Source organism: Ammospiza caudacuta, chromosome 3 (assembly GCF_027887145.1).
Source record: "Ammospiza caudacuta isolate bAmmCau1 chromosome 3, bAmmCau1.pri, whole genome shotgun sequence".
Lineage (NCBI taxonomy): Eukaryota > Metazoa > Chordata > Aves > Passeriformes > Passerellidae > Ammospiza > Ammospiza caudacuta.
The window spans coordinates 102,640,715-102,655,567 of record NC_080595.1 but is presented as its reverse complement, the minus strand read 5'-3'; the positions used below and the strand labels follow the sequence as shown (position 1 = coordinate 102,655,567).

At 37.8% G+C, this 14,853-nt stretch overlaps 1 protein-coding gene across 1 annotated transcript in view; it reads right to left on the bottom strand.

Moving 5' to 3' along the window:
• The window catches only part of EYS (eyes shut homolog), a 704,807-nt gene that overhangs the window by 54,145 nt on the left and 635,809 nt on the right, over positions 1-14,853 (bottom strand). The window lies entirely within an intron of this gene.

Below are 14,853 nucleotides of genomic sequence, written 5' to 3'. Positions count from 1 at the left end.
TGTGGGGAGCTGCCAAAGCTTCCCCCATGTCCAACAGAGCCAATGCCAGGTGGCTTTGAGATGGACCTGCCACTGGCCAAGGCCAAGTCCATCAGCAGCCATTGCAGTGCCTCTGGGATAATGTTGTTAAGTAGAAAGAAAGCCCTGGCAGCAGCCTGTGCTGGAGCAGGATTCTGGCAGGGCCATGGCCCCGTGGAGAGAGGAGCCATGCTCAAACAGGTTTGCTGCCAGGACTTGTGTCCCTGTGCCCTGGGACACACACTGGAGCAGTTCTGAAGTACTGCAGCCCATAGGCCTTCCCACACTGAAGAAGTTCATAAAAGACTCTTTCCTGTAGGAGGAATCCCACACTGGAGCAGGAGAAGAGTGAGGAGCCCTCACACTGAGGAGGAGGGAGCAGCAGACACTTGTGATGAAATGACTGCAACCCACATTCCCCACTGCCCTGTGCCACTGTGTGGGTGGAGGTAGAGAATTTGGGAATGAAGTTGAAGCCAGAAAAAAAGAAGGGGTGAAAGGAAGGTGATTTAAGATTTGGTTTTATTTTCTCTTTGCCCTACTCTGATTAGATTGGCAATAAATTATTTTTTTCCCCAGGTTAAGCCTGTTTTGCCCATGACAGCCTGATCCATGAGCCTTTCATTATATCTTCTCTCCCTTGTTCAGCTAAGGAGGATAGAGCAGCTCTGGTGGGCACCTGGTACCCAGCCATGCTCAACCCAGCACAATTTGCTAAACTGCTTTTCTTTATATGAAGGCTCTCTTTAAACCAAGGCCAAATAATGTGTGAGTTAAGTTGGTTTAGAAAACTCATTGGGAAAATGTTTTGAGATTGGCTGGGGGTACTCATGAAGGAACTATTTGTCTTAAAATTTTCTTTGGGACAGACTTAGAGTTATACAGGTTCTATCACAGACTAAACAGGCCCTTACTTTTAAATTATGCTTCTGAATTATTTGATTTAGATTCAAATATTGGAGTGGAAAGGTTACAATCCCACTTCAAAAGAAGAACACGAGGGGCAAAAAGGTTCCAACACTTTGCTTTCCTTTGTCAACACAGGAAAAAAAGACCATTGTGTACAAACTGATTCAACTCTAGCAGCAAATTAATTTGTAGGACCCAAATAAAGGTTTATCCATACCAGTCAGAGAGAAATGAGCATCTGCTCTATCTTACCATTAAGCATATGTGTTTCCTTGAGCAAGAACACACTCTTTAAAAAATATCTAAACTGTAGAAAGTTTCCTGCAGTTTGATTTAGCTGTGATTTACGAAGGACAGAATTTGATTTAAGGAAATAATGAAGGAAGAGAAAGTCTTGCTTATTGGCAGATTATCTATTTCAGACCTTCAAAAATGCCATTATTTGCAGGAGTTCAGAATGGCTTTAATTTATTTTGCAATTTAACACTTGAGCTTACTAACACAGCACTAACTTTTCAGGATCATGAAGCCTATTCTGGGGTCTTTAATAAGCACTCTTTAGACTCCATTTTCCACTCAATTGGTCAACATGCAGGATTCCATAACCATCCCATGAAGGATACAAATCCATTAAAATGTATGATGCATCAAAAGTTCTGCCTGGTAACATGTCAGTTATGACCATTCCTGCCACAAGAAGATGCACAATTGTGGTATCAAGCACTTCTACACATGTAACACTTAATGACAGATGGTTAAGGATCCCTCAGAAAAAGAACAGCAAGTAACGCTTGGTAAAACCAATCTATCTGGGCAGAAATCCATTCCCTGGCCACATCTAGGAAGAGAAATAATGATCTGTCAGGCTGGATCCAGTGCAAGGGCTGTAATTAGCTCTGACATTACTCCTTTCCCCAGTCTCAGTCTTTTCAGTTAAATCTACATTTTGTCCTTCCTTGTGTTTATGCGAAAAATAGTCAATAGATGTTGACATATGATAAATGTATTTATAAACATGACTTTTTTTAAAGCTGAAAGGCTATGGTTTTGATAAATAAAATATTTGGACTATATGAAACACGTCTAGGGAAGCATATAAATATTTTCAGCAGCATGAGGTTGAAGACAGATCTCCACATCTTACTGAAATCATATGCAGCCTAAATTCTGTTTGTCCTTCAAAAATCTATCATAATTCCTAATGACAGAAGATTTCCAATTGCTCTCAGTAGTCCCTAGGGCTCTAAACATCATTTGCTTCCATATATCTACTATTTGCAGTAGGACTTGAGAATACCATACCCAAAGCAGTGACACTGAACATGGGCCTGCACCATACTGCTTGTTGCCCTGCTTCCACTAAACTTGCATTGTATACAATTATTAATTTCTATTAGAAATTTAAAACATCTTTAAGCACAAAACCACTAATTACTTCAATTTTAGATGAATTTATAGGTTGCAGAACTACATGACAGTATTTCCCAAGGTTTCAGCCTCATTACAGACCACCTGTAGTTTCCTAGAGTAATCATGAGGAGATGGGTAACAAAATTGCAGGGCAAAATCTTTAAAAGTTTGTAAAACAACAGCATTTACTTTAAGCACACAACAAAATAACTTTGAACTATGATGGTTATATTGTAAATCCAGAACTGTCTACCTTGGAAAGAGGAAAAAAATATAGTGCAAATCTAGGCGGTCATTATGCTTTTCTCTCTTTATCAGTTTCTTACTAATTTCTTTTCCTGTTTCTAAAAGAGGTTTTTTATTTATGTATTTATTATTGTGAACTTCCATAGATGAAAGCTATTCCATTCTGAATTCAACTTACAGAAAGAATGTTCCATAACCAATTCTTGATGATGTTGTCATTAGTTCTACCAGTTTGCAACTTTAATAATCAGTGGCTCAGCACCTCTTTCATGTCTATTTAGCACCATTACCTTTTCTGTTTTAAAAACATTTTGAATCACAAGGGCTTGATCATCAGCACTTTCTTTTAAGCCTGGTCTATGTACAAGGCTGGAAGACACAAATCTCTTAAGAGCTGACATAAAAGGGCAAGTTAAGCTTTGAATTTGCAGGGCATCATCACCTTCCTATGGTAATCTTCCCTGTTCAACTAATTCCTTATACCCCCTAGTAATTCAAATTTAGAGCCTTCTCTTCAATCCTAGGTACCTCCTCATGTCCTAGTTTCAACCCAGTTTCTGAGGTTTCTGTTTCTAGCTCAACAAAATGGAGATATTTTTTCCATATGCACATAACACAGTGTAATATTTACAGATTAGAATTCATGTTTATAAACATACATAATATATTCTAAGCTATGAAAGAAAACAGCAATTACTAAAGGCTCTATGAAAAGTTGGCATTGCAAGTGACCAGGTAAACCACAGCTGCTCTGAGCTGACAAAACCTTTACTATTCACTTTGGGTATTCCTTTTTCTAGTTATCCTAAAAACACCACAGGAGAGAAATTCTAAAGGAATGAACTTCATGGAGGAAAACCTGAATAGAATCTTCCTTCGATGGTTCATTTTTCCACATTAAATCTTCAACTAATTTTTCTCAGTAAGTGCCAAAAGAACATTTGTACATTGCTTTTTCATTTCTTAATGAAAACACAAAACTGGGCATGTGCTTAGCTTTTTCTCTGAACAGCTAAGAGAGCCACAAGGTGGATCAAGAGCCACAACTTAGAAAGAGCAAGTCCCCATGGATTGTGCTTTTCCATGGTAGGGAATGACTAGGACTCATACTTTCACAACAGTATTCTAGCCCTTATGAGAAAGTTGCATCTTTCCACTTTGCCTGTAAATCTTTTACATAGGTTTTAATATTTAAATCCTATTAGTTGTCTACCCATGGGCTTTAGGAGCTTTTTTTCCCCTCCTGATTCTTTAAGTTAAGGAAGGGGAAGATAATATTCCTCCACATAAATCATGTTTCAACCTAGTAGGCATTTGCAGACTAGCATCTGTGTTTGCCCAGGGGCCAGTGAAATGTAACCCCTTCTTTCTTCTGACTGTGCATCACAGAAAATTTGATTCCATAATAACATATACTAATGTACATTAGAAAATATACTTGTACATGTCATGATAGTTAACATATTAGAAATGCACCACTTATCTAATCAGTAAAAATAGCACTGCAGAACACTGCCTGGACTTTTACACATGTTTTGAAAGAGTATTTGAGCTACAACTAAAAGTCATTTGTCAACAGAAAATATTTTTCAAAATATTTATTATATATAATGTTTTTCAAAAAACCTACTTTTTTCAACCTCAAATGAAATTTATTACTATCTATGCAGCATACCAAACTACAGCCTCTAAGACATGAAATCCTAGGAATGTTGTAGGCTCAGTTAATTTCCATTAATTTCTATTTCTATAATCTAGACCTTGTTATATTATATTATGAAGATTGAGGTGATATATGAATGACACAAGCAATTGCATTTGCCATATATTCTACAGATTTATTGCTTACAAAACATGGTAGATTAGCCAAAATTCTTTGGATAATGTAAACTAGATAATGTAAGTTTCCTTGCCAATGACCAAGGTGATTTCTTTGCCTCAGAAGGTAATTGAAATCTCTGTGCCCTTTCAATCTGTAGTTTCTTAGACTGTCCAGGGCTTTAACTCTAATACAGATAAGTCCTAGAGTTTTAAATAAGACTCTGGACATTTCCCAAATAGCTTTTTACAACCTTCAGACTAGCACAACATCAGTCACACGACGTGGCTGAATTGGTAGGTCATGTTTGAAGAACATTGGTTTTCAGGAATCACCTCACATATACTGATACATAAAGTCTAGAGTTAAATCTTATCTCAGCCCAACAGTGGCGTTTCATTACTGCAGATCTACCTAATTACACTGTAAGCATGGAATGTGTGACGCTGTAATCCAGAGAAAGAAAAAAACCCTAAACACCCTAGACCTTTGTGTTACTTAGAACAAGACTAGTAAAAATTGGCCTGCAACCAGTGCATCGGGCACTGTAACCTGTGCTGAGTGTAGTATAAAGACTTCCCACAAAAACAGTATAGCATTTTTCTTTAGTTCCCAAAAAACAAAAACAAAAAAAAACAAGCAACCCATCTCTTAAAGCTCCTGGGTATCTTTCCCCTGTCTGTCTCTTTTATCTCTTTGAGATTCACTTTCTTCCCTGTGTAGTTCAGATACTTTCTTCTTGTGTTTGGAATAAAAGAGGAAAAAAAAGCCTTGATGCTGTTTCCTTGTTCATCCTTTGTCTGGAGTACCACCAGCTCTCAAAAGGAGTGAGAAATTCCTGCATCATAGAACTCTTGTTTATACTTTAACTAAAGTGTAGGAGGTTAAGGACAACTTCATAGATTCCATTTGTCCATGGCTCTAACCAAATTTCTACAATAAATTCAATCTAAGTTATTTATTTAAATGACATCAAAGGTAGGTCACAAAAAACTGAAAGTAAAAAGCAGCTGGAAAAGTAAGTGTGTATGAAGGACCAAACCTTGACCGCTCTGTCAGTTTCCTCCTACTAAAATGAAAGGTAATGTATAGGAGAGTGCATGAAGCTTTTACAAAGAGTAATTGCTTAAGCTTACACAACTAATTGAACATGAGAAGGACAAAAGAAGTACTGAGTACTAGAACTACAAAATATTGTCTGAAGTGAAAAGTTAGCCATCACTGTGTGCTTTCAATTTTGTTACAATACGCTTTCTATCAATAGCTTGGGTTGTTCCATCTTGTAGGTTGACCTTTTACTTTGATTGCTGCCTCAGCTCTGAATTTCACACATTCCGGATGATGGCTATGACTTACGAAGGATATAAAATGCCCTAAAAACTGTAAAAATCAAATACTATAAAACTGAGTGTTGGCATTTTTGAAATGTGCAAGAACTGTAGCTGTTACAGTTGTCCCATTGCTGAGGATTAGCACAGTTGGTGACACTGTGAAATTGATCCAAAGTGCCACAGAGGAAGTCTGATTCGCAGCTGATCTTTATAAATGTTACAAGGGCCATTTGTGTACCATTTTGTCAAACAGACCTATCTTTAAGTGCTATGGGATTACTCTCTCTCTAGCTTGTACTCAAGAGGTCAGATGAATCAGGTCATCTGACTTACTTGCAGCAAAAGCTAAATCATTATCTTGAAAAAGTAAATGACAGGAGAATATACAATAGAGGGAAACAGTTGCATCATGACATCATTAGCAGTACTGTTCTTCACTTCCACATTTCCTTCAGAGAAAAAACTCAGTTTCTCTTGATACCATGATGCTGACCCATTTCTTTACACATATAGAAAAATAAAAGGAAGTTATTCTGTCAGTCTGGCTTTATTTGCTATCTAACCTTGCAAATTTTTGGGGAATGGAAATGAGCAGTTCTTTTAAATAAGACACTTGAAATTATAAATCAATAACTAAAATAACCCAAATCAAGAAAGCATATGATCTGCATTTATTCATAGAGGATTTTAGAGTAGTTTTGTCAATAAAGCAGAGAAAAGATTTCATGCTATTTTCTGGATATAGAGTGTCTATAACTAGGATTCACCAGGGCAGGGCCTGTGTCAATATTGACGTTTGAAGATAAATGAGTTTCTTTACACCTTCTGAAAACTTTTTATTTTCCAGTGTGCATCAGTATGATCTGTCCATGTAAAATGAAAATACTGGAGCAATTGCTGGTAACAATCTGATATTACACTGTCTCATTCTAGTGTCTGAATATTTTACAGATACTGCTTTTCACTGCTGGGTGGAGTGAGTGGTGCTTCAACCTCTAATACATGCTGTACTCTTCTGACAAAAACACTTCTGATTCAGTAGCAAGGATGGTGATTTGAAAAGTGTATCCATATTTTTGCCATAAAGTTTCAATGTGTCTGTGTCTACATAGCAAAATGAAGAGATCATGGAAGTAGATTTAGACATATTTGACTTTATTCCAATTAGCACTGCTACCACCTGCCGTGAACACATGATGGGATGTTTCACTCTGGCTGCTAAGTCTTCAAGGAAAATAATGCTTTTTTCAGTTTGCTAACATCTATAGATATTGCTACTCATTCTATCTTCATGAAAACTACCATAGTTGTGCCTTTTCTGCAATGAAAATCTCTTTATTTTACTCTGTAGGGATGTCTGCTATGTATCCATAGAAACAAGCACGGGATGAACTGTGATGCCTTGTGGTCACATTTGTTTTGAAGTTACCATATAAAGGAAGTAAGAACACCCTTTTTAAAAAAAATAAAATAAAGGATTTTAAAAAAGAAGACAGAGCTCTAATGGAGCAAGAGGAAAGAATTAATTTTAGCCCTTCGTGTTTACTTCCTTTAGTCAATTTCTAACAAATACATTGCAAAGCCATATTGGCTGAAATATTAATGAAGAAATTCCTTCCTTCTATTCCTTCCTATCCATTGATATCAATGTCCCTATAAGTGAAATGCACATTACAGCTAATAAGGGCAACTAGCACCTCAGGCTGTGAAAGAAACAATCTGTGGTTGCAGAATGATTTAGCAATTACAGTAGGTGCTTGGGTTTTTCCCAAGCTTTTGGGTTCACTTGACCGAATTGTGACAGCACTACTGAAAACAGTTGATCTTGAAAATCAGAGCTTTTCACACGCTGTAACACAAATAGGCATAATTAAAATTAGAAATTTAATTTAAATTCTAAATTGAGAGAAGGTCAACTGGAATTCCATTCTCTACTTTGGTACTGCTTTGCTTTAATACTAAAGATTTATTCACAAAAAGTAAACCCAGAGTACAAGGTAAACATCAGTTCTCCCAGTTTCTGTTACATGCCTCTTCAAAGGTAGGAGCAGATTATACCAATTATTCTGGTTAGACTGAATATTTCTGGTTCAGAACAACAGACACTTTCATGTTTCCACTGCTGGCTTCAACATTCCTAATTTCTAAAGAGAAGGTGAAAAATGCTCCCAGAAAATTTCCAAGACACTTGGATACTTAAAGGCTAATCTAAAGCAGGGCCTGCAGTCCAAAAATTAATTCAGACCTGTACCATAAATTTCCCTAGAATCCTGAAAACTTGATAGAATCTCAGGTTATGTAGCATTCTTATTTTACAAGTGCAAAAATTTAAAAATACAAGTGTCATCTGTGCTATCCAAATGAATTACACAACTCAAAGACGAAAATATTTTCTTAGCTGATTCCATTTTCTGATGTGCAGAGGTTTTCTACAGCCTTTTTAAGACATTCAGAACTGGAAGGTAGTTCCCTGGAGTCAAGGTCCTACCACATCTGAGTAACTTTCGCATCAAAGAATATTTGTTCTGAAACTCCCGCCTGTAACTGAGATTCCAGCACAATATTGTTTAACGTGTGGCGGGGTCAGACCACGATGTGAATGTTCAGCTTGCCTGGTTTCATGAGGATCATTATCCTGGCAGATGCTTTAATGCAGACAATGACAGATCTCCATGAAACCACTTAGGAGCTACAGAAGCTGGTAAAAGAGCTGATTTTTTTGGTGCATGTACTTCTTCTCTTTGCAAAAAGAAAGAAAGTTCTTGCTTTACTCAAGGTCATGTAATTCTGAAAAGTTAATATTACAAAATATACTGTTATGTGACAAATCAGGATGCAATACAAATAAAATTACTCCAAAATCAAAATAAGAAATATTAGATTTGTCTGCAGAGTTAATAATTGCATTTTGTTGTGTATTGGATATTGAAGAAAAGGGTGCTAGGAGGTGGGAAGTTCTACTGAGGCACAGCTACCATTGAACTGTATACTCTGCCATATATAACTTCTGTACTAAATTGATGGGCATTCAGCAGTAGAAAAGCAGTAAATTAAATAATGTCATCAACCAAATAAAGTTTATTATTTGCTTTCTTTTAAAAAGTTTTAAATTAAATGTGTGAAATCCTAACTTTGTTAACATTCACTTAGAACATTTTATATAGGATCAAAGTAGTAGTGGAGTATCATAACCACTAATATAAATAATTCAGTTTGACATTGTATCATCTGTGAGATAAGCTCTTTAAGAGGTTTTTGACTAGAACTGATATAAACCACAGTTGATTATAAACACTTGTGTTTATTATTTTCTGCTGAATTATTTCAAACATAAGATCAACACTGGAGTTAACTACTATCTTCTATAACATGATGAGAAAATTCCTTTAAAATCTCCCTTTTCTATTGCACCTACACTATGATTTCTTTTTAAAGGTGTAAAGAGAAGGGTAACTGAACCATTTTAAAATATGTTAATATTAATCATATTTTCATTTGTTAAGCTGAAGTAAAAATTATCTCACAATGATGTTTGTGGGATGGGGATCTCTGGCAGAGGTTTATCCTCTGTGCTAATGCAGCTGAACAGAAGATATTTCCATTGGGATTGAATCTGCACGATAACTGTGGAGAAAGCAAAGTAAGAACAGTTTGTGTTGCAGTTGTTGGCCTGCGTCCTCCAAGACTTTACAGTGCACAAGATAATTTCTGGCAGAAATTCCTGTAACTCATATGGCTACCTACCCTTAAGCGTATTTTCTGTGTGTAATATCATTCTATGTCTTCTAGTACTATCTAAAGCAGTGTTTGTGCCAAGGTATCATTTATGTGCTTCCTGTGTTCCAGCACTTTCTGTGAGACTGGAAATTGCAGTGCTGGAGGAATGGAGTGATTCATAGCTCGTGTGTTTCTATGGTAAGATTTTCTGCTGCTGCAATTGTTCAGCTCCACAGGTAGTGGCTGTGGCAGCATCACTTGTGCAGAGACAAAACCATGCAGCTTCAGATGTTTTAGGGAAGGTTAAGTTTTTTATTGTAAAAAGCAGTACTGTACAGCACACTACCTATATATGGTATTCATTACATTGTTACTGTTAAAGACAACCTCATGCACAGTGGAATTATCTGTAATAAATGCTAAAACCAGAAAAAAATAAATATGGAGTGATTTTAGTAATCAAAGAATACTTGAAGCTGTACAAATAGAAGTTATAAGTGAAAGATACATTACAAATAGTTGACATGGCTTTAAAAAGTATATAATATATGCAACAGCAAGAAAGATATTGGTATATTTGTCCACTTTATCTAAGGGTCACCTTTATCTCCACAGTGGTGCAGCTATGCCCCAAACAGGCAAGCTAATCCATTTAACACAGGACTCTATAAATCTCAAATTTTAGGGAAGACAAGAAAGTCAGATTTTTGAAGCTCCTTTAGCACTCTATTTGCTATTTATCAAATATTTTTGTATATATAGCTATGACAGTGTGATTCAGTAAGATGAAAAGAGCACTAGAACCATGAATTCATCTATGAATCACGAACATAAATCACACAGGATCACAAAAAGTACATTAATCACTCCTTCCTCCTACGTCACCACCTGCCAGGGGATGGCCACTAATGTGCACTCTCGCTCTTAAACACTTGCAGGCAGTGCCTGAAATAGTATTATGTCCTATTTCATGAAGGTTAAGTATCCTGGAGAAAAGGCATCATCCTCTTACTACCCAAGCTATTAACAACCTTCATCCCTCATTCATCATAATTTCAACGAATACTTTGCTCTGCAGTCACTGTGGTCTCCAGCCTGCCAGGAAATGCAGCCTTGTCTGAAGACAAGAGTGTAACCTCAGCACATTCCTACCACCTGTCATAGTGCAACAGCAGAGCTTTGTCAATGCACACCAGAGACCCTGTGAAAAAGCCCCCTAACACAATTTATTGCAGCCAATCTGATGCCAAAAAAAAAAAAAAATTCCCTTCCCATTGTCCCAGAAGAAATTAACACTCAACGTTCACAGAGGCTCTCAGGATGCACAGCTGTGCTCTGACCTGTCAATGAAAACCAGTGATCTCCCAGCGTGAGTTGTGGCTGGTGAGGCAGTATCGCACATGCTTTGCTTTATGAGATATGAAAAAGAACTTTTCTGACATGTCTTACCAATTCACCAGAGAAACTCAGAACCCTTCCTTCAGGCAGGCAAAGCTATACTCCCTTTAAGCTTACGTGGCATGAATTCCTGAAATGGAATATTTTTGCTTCAAAGAACTGACCTGTGGCAGAGCACAGTGACTCCAGGCTATGTCTTCTACCCTGAAACAGTACAGGGTAGCAGAAGCACATACCATTTTTCTCTTTTACTACACTGTTGTTTCCAATTTTGCACTATTATGAGCAGCAAAGATAAAAGAGGTGAAAGAGGCGTAAGAGAGCATCAGGCTCTCAACATTTATTCCAGCTAGCTGTATTGGAAAGAGTTAATTTTCTGCAATGCAGAAGGTGTGGTGCTGTATTGTGGATTTGAAACTGAAACAGTGTTAAGGCGTCAGTGTTTATCTACTGCAAGCAGTGCTTGCACAGCATAAGGTTTTATGTTTTCTCACTCTGAGCAGGCTGGGAGTGGGCAAGAAGGTGGGAAGGGACTCAGTCAGGACAGCTGACCTGAACTGCTCCCATACTCTAAGGGACTGTGCTCAGCAGTGAAACCTGGGGGCTCATCTTTCCTAAGTCGCTGCTGCTTGGAGACTGGCTGGGCATTGGTCTGTAGGGGATAAATGATTGCTTCTGCATAATTTGGTTTTGTCCTTTGTTTCTCTTAATTTATTAAACTGTCTTTATTTCAACACACCAGTTTGTTTTCTTGTTTTTGTCTTTCCATTTACCCCATCACTCCGCAGGTGAATGAGTAACTCAGCTGGGGGTTATCTGTTGGCCAGGGTGAACCCACCCCACTGAGCAAGTGACAACTTCCAAATGTGTCTGGGAGCTGCAGGGTCAGGAACTGCAATACAGGCACTCTACAGAAGTTTGCATTTGGCTAGGTACTCAAGGACAAATGATCTGGCCCAAAGACTGGAAAATCTGGACTTTGCAAGGGACATTAACTTCCAGCAATTCTTTTGCGTTTTGATAACAACAGACATTTGTCAGAGTGAGTTCACTAGTAGGTCAAGATTTGTGTGACAACCAGGCTGCAACACATTTAATCAAGAAATAGAGAGTAGAAATGATGCCTATCCCTAAAGATTTTCATACTCAACTTTGAATGTGTTCCTGCTGGTCCACAGCAGACTCCTTGCCCAGGTTCTGTGATGGTAAATGCAGAAAACCCACTCCCCATGAATCTGTACAAATCTCAAGAGCATTCCCATAGAGCTGTGAATAAGTCCTATGAATACAGAAGTGCAACTGAGAGGTCTGAGCAGCTCCCCTGGGCTGGAAATCTGTGGAGACGTTTTTGCTTTTCCTGGTGTAGTCCTTGAAATCCAGGAACAAAACGGATCACAAGGAAGGAAGGCTGCATCCAATTAAGGGATACCATTATCCTGTCTCTGACAGTGCACATCTCACAAGAAAGGAAAGTTTTAATGCAACATTATGTGACATTCATCATCCCATGACCTGCAGCAAAGGACATCTTGAGACAGATGCGTTTCACAGTCCTTAAGAGATATTCCTATGTGAACATGTCTGACCACTTTGTAAACCTATGTCAACATCTACATTGTGCTGCATTATTCCACTGCTCATGTATGAAATATTTATCATCTACCTCTGCTCTCTCTGAATTTTTATCTCCTTTTTTACATGATGTATACAAGTTTTTCCATTAGAAGGCAAATAATTAATGTCTGTTTGTTTTCTTATGTCTCTCCTGATGATGTAGACCTGTCACTCTTCAAACATCCCTTTTCCACATCAGAAAACTTGAAAGTAATCTGGAAAAATTCCATTTCTTCCATCATCCTTCTATCTTCTTTTCTTTTAACCTCATCACTAGTCTTTTTGAGAATAAAATGACAAAATTAATGAGAAGTAATGGAGCCTTATCAATTAATATTTATGCATCATGACACTTTCTCCCCTTACCTTGTAAGGATTTGCTCTTTACTTTCATAATTGTTACTGAGCACAGAGATGGTCCATTTAATTGATTATTCAGAAATTGTTTCAGAGAATATTAGAACCTATAAAGCTCCAGAACATTTTCTGAAGGGTAGCTGCTGGTTGAGAGCCCACCCTTCTATTTGGACAGTTAAGATCTTCCCTTCTTTTACTGTGTTTTACTTCTCAGTATGATTTACTTTTTAATAATTTTCCATACACATTTATTTATCACATTTATTATCCCCAACATGGAACTTAGATGAGATCAAACTCTTGCTGCTGTGGGATCCTGCAAGAATCTTTGAACTGGTGAAGCTTGTTGGCAATGGTACCTGTGGGGAGCAGATTTTCTTCCCGTCAGAGAAGAGGAGGAAATGAGGACACATGAGGGAAAACAACATGGTGACACCAAGGACAGTGGAAAAAGAAGGGGAGGAGGTGCTCCAAGCATTGGAGCTGAGACTCCTCTGCAAGCCATTCCTCTGAGGACCATGGTGAAACAAACTGTCCCCCTGTAATCCATGCAGTCCATGGGGATGCAGAGATCCCCTCACAGCCCACGGGAAAAGTGCTCATGCCTGAGTGGGTGGATGCCAAGGAAAGCTGTGACCACTGAAGCCCCCTTGAACAGGCCTCTCTGGAAACCTGGAACTGGGACTGTAAGTCAAAACACCACAATGGCAACTTGAGATATGAGAAAAGTACTATTGTCTGGGTACTAGCTCAGACCCAGGGAGAGGTTAACAAGACTGGGGGAGAAGAATTTATCACTCATAATGGACACAAAGAATGCGGAATTTAGGGGTACGAGGAAAATCAACTCAGGAACTGTGCTGAATCATCTCTGATTGATTAGATAGTAATTCCAGTGAGGGGAGATCATGGTCACCAACTCATGGCCCAGTGACTCAATAATGAATTAAATCAAGTTAAGAAAAGGCCATTTTTCTGTATAATAAAAGCAGTGAAAATTAAGTTGTTCTTATTATGACATGGCCTGCCTGTTTTAAAAATCTGCTAAGTATAATCTAAGATGCTTTGAAGTAAATAGTAAATAAAATAATATTATGCCTGTTTCTGATTGTGTTTCCATTCAAGGCAGATTAAAGCAATTTATCTCAAAGAGCTGTTGTGCAGAGATGATGAGGTTACAAACATAGCCTAATTGTAAAGGGCCATTGGCCATTTCTGCAATATTAAGGAAGACATTATTTTCAGTTAAGCTTGAAAATGATGATAAGAAAATGTGACATTCACCTGGAATTTTGTATATGTACATTTTCATCTATCATGTCATTTTTTTCCTAGAAATCAGCTAATAGAGCTGCCAAGGCAGACAAAATTGTTAACATTTTAGACAGAATTTTTGCTGTCTAGTCTCAAAGTGTCAGTAGCAATACATTCAGTGTTAAAAATTTTCTATAGGCAGAAGAGTCTCTTGTTCTGATGACTGTGATATGTGTCATTCCTTCTGGTGGGAAGTTGCCAGTGAAAATTACTTTTGAAAACTGGTAAGAAAGCAAAGAATGAAGCTGCCAAAAACTGGATGACTGCTGGTCATTTTTGAATAAATGCTTCTGAGCTCATTAATGTTCACTTTCTGATAAGTCCTGCTGTATTGATGCTGAAGATGAAGTAGGATTAGAATGTGCTACAAGCTGTATGGGAAAAAATACTTGCTCTTGCCCAGAATTTCAGACCTTGGGCAAATCTCTCAGATGTTTCCACAAAAGAGAATACTTTATACAGCAATAGCTTCAGTACAACATGCCACCTGCCGAGCAACCTGATGAGATCCCTCTGCTATCGCTGCCAACTTGAGTTAAGAAAACCCCATATGAAATTTTTTGGTAGTAAAGGAATTCAGGTTAGAGGCTAAACACAACTTTGAATCTGAATAATTTTTCACCTAAGGGAAGACAGGGTTTTTCTCAATGGTAAGGCTCTTCAGCCATGAAACCAGTATAATTTTGTTTTTCTGGGTGCATTAAGAAGATCAGCATGAAG